The sequence below is a fragment of the Panthera onca genome, chromosome D1 (assembly GCF_046562875.1).
Source record: "Panthera onca isolate mPanOnc1 chromosome D1, mPanOnc1 haplotype 2, whole genome shotgun sequence".
In the NCBI taxonomy this organism is placed as follows: Eukaryota; Metazoa; Chordata; class Mammalia; order Carnivora; family Felidae; genus Panthera; species Panthera onca.
The window spans coordinates 79,527,294-79,531,825 of record NC_138348.1 but is presented as its reverse complement, the minus strand read 5'-3'; the positions used below and the strand labels follow the sequence as shown (position 1 = coordinate 79,531,825).

The following is a 4,532-nucleotide window of genomic DNA, read 5'->3' as shown; positions in this document are numbered from 1 at the left end:
TATTTTAAGTCATGTTTCAGCATTTTCCTCCTTATTGAAGTGATTTCCCCAGTGCAAAATACTTGGCTTTTGAGTCAGATAGACCTGATTTCTCTCCTCAAGCTGCCACTTAAAACTTTTAAAGCTGATTTAGCTTACTTGAACTGATCTAAACTTATTTAACCTGTGGCTCTTAAGTGCCAAGATAAGATGTTTCCAAATTTCTAACAATAATAATAAAAGCATATGTTCCCTTGAAACATATACATAAATTTTTATAACAGCTTTATTTGTAGTAGCCCCAAAGTAGAAACAACTCAAATATTCAACAAATAAACAAATTTACCTTTTGACTAATAAATCTATCAATTAGAGAAAAGTGTATTAAAATTGTCCACTACATTGTCTATATGCTTTATAAGCTAAATTCTTATTTCAGTAGAGACTTAAAATTACTACATATTTCTTATAATTAAACTTTTATCAGTATGTGAATAAAATGTTATTTTTGTAAATAGAATATAATTAGATTTTTAAACTTTTGGACATAGCCTCTGTCTCTTAACTGCAGTGTTTAACCACTTATTCTGATAGCTGATCTACTAGAAGTTTCTTTTCACAATATTTCATTCATATTTTTTAAATGTCTGATTTTTTCTATGTTTACCTTCATCTATCATCTGCTTTTGAGAGTGATGATGTTGTCATATTATTTTTTCTCCCTCATTTTAGTTGCTTATCTCTAATAACTTGAAGATGTAAACTAAAAGGCACTTAGTCTAATTGTCATTTTTTAAATTATTTTTAAGGTTTATTCATTTTTAACACAGAGAGAAAGACAGAGTGTGAGCCAGGGAGGACAGAGAGAGACACACACACATAGAATCTGATGCAGGCTCCAGGCTCTGAGCTGTCAACACAGAGCCCAACACGGGGCTCGAACTCACAAACTGTGAGATCAGGACCTGAGCCAAAGTTGGACACCCAACTGACTGAGCCACCAGGCACCCCTAATTGTCATTTTTAAAGTCATCATCTTGAGGCACCCAGGTGTTGGTTGAGCATCAAACTCCTGGTTCTGGCTCAAATGATGATCTCACAGTTTGTAAGTTCGAGCCCTGCCTCTGATGGTAGTGCAGAGCATGCTTGGGATTCTCTCTCCCTCTCTCTCTCTTTCTCTCTTTCTCAAAATAAATAAATCAACTCAAAAAAAAAAAGTGATTTTCTCTACCCCTTACCAACTGTCTGTAGTGCCATTTAGATTTTTCTCATTTTCTTGCTATTTGCATTGTCTCTACAATGTGCACCTTTTAAAAAAGCATCTGTGAGATTCACTGGGCTCCATACCTGAAGATATATATTTGTTCCATTAATCAAATTGTGTTGACTCTAATACTGCATTTTGTTCATTACTGTAGCTTTGCAAAGTCTTGAAAGGAGATAATGTGTCTTCCAACTTTGTTCTTATTAAAAGTGATTTAGACTGTTTCAGATACATTGTATTTCCATACAAATTTTAGAATGAGCTAATAAATTTCAACAGAATCCTGCTGGAAGTTTTATTGAAACTGAATTAAAACTGTAGGTCAATTTGGGAAGAATTGGACATGTTGAACATATCAAGTCTTCTGATTCTTAAGCACAGTATATCCCTCCTTTAATTTCTCTCAGTAGTGTTTTCCAGCTTTTAGTGTACAGTTCTTTCATCTACTTTGTCAGATTTACCTTTAAATATTTCATATTTGTAGATACTATAGTAACTAGTATTTTTTTAATTTTTTTTCTTTCCAATTGTTGGAATCATTGCTAGGATACAGAAACACAATTGCTTTTTATAGTTGATCTTGCAGCCTGAAACCTTGATAAAGTCTAGTAGCTAATTTGTAGATTTCATAGAATTTCCAACATAGATGGTCATGTTTCATTTATTTTTGTCTTATTTCTTTCTTATGTCTTTTTTCTTCTTCATTTTTATCTGTGTGTATCTATCAATCATCAATCTATCTATTTATTAATCATCATCTATCATTCTACTATCTACCATCTATTTATTGCATTGGCTAGAAACTCTTGTATATTATTGAATAAAACTGTTATTAATAATCCTCCTTGCCTTGTTTCTTATCTTAGGGGAAAGTATTCAGACTTTCACTTTGAATTCCTGGGATAAGCCCAAATTGACAATGATTTTTGACCATTTTCATATATTGTTGCATTTAATTTGCTACATATTAGAACTTTTTTCTCAATGTTGATGAGGAATATTGTTCTGTAGTATTCTTTATTTGTAGTGTCTGTGTCTGGTGTTTATAACAGGATAATTATGGCCTCATAAGATTAGTTACATATTTCCTCCTCATCAATTTTCTGGAGGAGATTTTATAAAATTGGTAATTTTTCCTTAAACATTTGGTATAATTCATCAGCAAAGTCATCTGAGTATGGAATTTTCTTTGTGAAAATATTTTAACTGAAACTTTAGTTTATTTTCTAGAGACAGAGCTATTTTGGTTTGTTATATACACTTGTTTCTTGCTTCCTTGCTAAGAGAACCCTGATTTCAATTGGATATGAAAACATACCCAGCTAAACCTATTTGACTTCCCAGCCCCGCTTCAGTTAAGAATGAACCATGTGACACATTTATGGCCAATGAAATGTAAGAAGTCCGCAAGGCATTTTAGAGGAAGGGTTTTCTTTCATAATACAAATTCTACTCCTCCACTTTCTCCATTTGAATTTTCCAAACACAAAAGCTAAGTTATGTGTTTGATAGAACAAAAAGACAGAAGGAATCTAAGTCTTTGATGATACACTCGATCAGCAAGTATAATATCTTTGGGCTGGCTAAACTTTATATTTGTTATGAGTTTAATAAGCTTGTAATTTAAAGCCATGGATGAAAAATCCTACTTTATTTTATCTGAATTTTTACTTAATGATATATTGGCTACATATAAATACCTATATCTAATACTTTAATTGAACTAATTCTATAAGATTTTACTCTTCATTTTAAGTATTAATTTTTCTTTGTTTTTATACCAGTTGCATATTTACTAGAGTTTCATTTCAAACTAGTAGTTTGATCTTTTCTATACTATCACATAATAATTTCAGTATTTTGTCAGTCTCTTTGCATGTGGTCTGGCCATTTATTTTATTCTCAAAATTTTAAAACAAATATATAAATATCCAAAATACTTAGCATTCTCTGAGATGGTTAACAAGTGCTCAGGATCACATAAAAATCTCAGAATCATAATATATTATTTAAAGCTATCACCATTTTTAACATAATAATATTGGTTTTCACGGACTTGAGTATTTCTTGTTTATACTCATTGCAGAAAATTTCAATGTGAATTTGAGGAAACTTACTGGTATTGCATATAAATATAGATGTTCACTGAGATATACAGTTAGGAATTGTTACACAATTCTGTTAAAATTTTCAAACCATAGATTTAATTTGCATAAATACATACTATACTATAGTATATAAGAAGAATGGGAAATTATGTAGTGTTTAAAACAATGTTGTAAATCTATGTTCATTACAAAAACATACATCTACAAAAATCAGTAAATGGAAAATCAAGTCACAAATGGTATGTTACATATAATTAAACTATTTTTTTAATTAATTTATTTATTTTGAGAGAGAGATAGAGGGAGAGGCAGAGAGAGAGGGGGAGACAGAGAGAGTCCCAAGCAGGCTCTGAGCTGTCAGCACAGAGCCCCATGCAGGGCTCAAACCCACAAACTGCTAAATCATGACCTGAGCTAAAATCAAGAGTGCAATGCTTAACCAACTGAGCGCCCAAGGTGCCCACCATATAATTAAACGGTTAAAAACAGATAATACACTTGATCTTAGCCAAAAAGCCAAGAAGTGAGATATATATATATATATATATATATATATATATAATTAAATTCTTAATAAAAATATGATATAAATGTATGATAATTAAAGTTACACAAAGTTATATCATATTATATATTTTATTATGTTCTTTTGATTAAGTTATATTAAAACAGAACACAAAAGTATCTGGAAGGAATTTTACCAAATTTTTAAGTGGCGTATCTTTTGGTTATTTTTTAATTCTTTAGATTTTCAGTACTATCTGCATATATGTTTTAAATATATTACTCATTAATCATGCAGACAATGAGGTTAAAATATTCCAATGTGGCTTAATGTTTGTTTATCACCAAGAAGATCAAGTCTAAAGTGTGTCCATGCACTATGTTGCTGATTTAAAATGAAGTAAAAGACTTGAGGCACCTGGGTGGCTCAGTCAGTTGAACATCTGACTTCGGCTCAGGTCATGATCTCGCAGTTTGTGAGTTCAAGCGTTCAAGTCCCGCGTTGGGCTCTGTGCTGACAGCTCAGAGCCTGGAGCCTGTTTCAGATCCTGTAGCTCCCTCTCTCTCTGCCCCTCCCCTGCTCTCCCTATCTCTCTCAATAAATAAATAAACATTAAAATAATAAAAGTAAAAATAAATAAATAAAATGAAGCCAAAGAGTACTGGAGTTGAGCATG

The 4,532-nt window shown here is 31.6% G+C and overlaps 1 pseudogene; it reads right to left on the bottom strand.

Annotated features, from left to right (window-relative positions):
• Positions 1 to 3,699: 3,699 nt before the first annotated feature.
• Positions 3,700 to 3,879, bottom strand: LOC132662681 (U2 spliceosomal RNA; annotated as a pseudogene).
• Between the last annotated feature and the right edge of the window lie 653 nt (positions 3,880 to 4,532).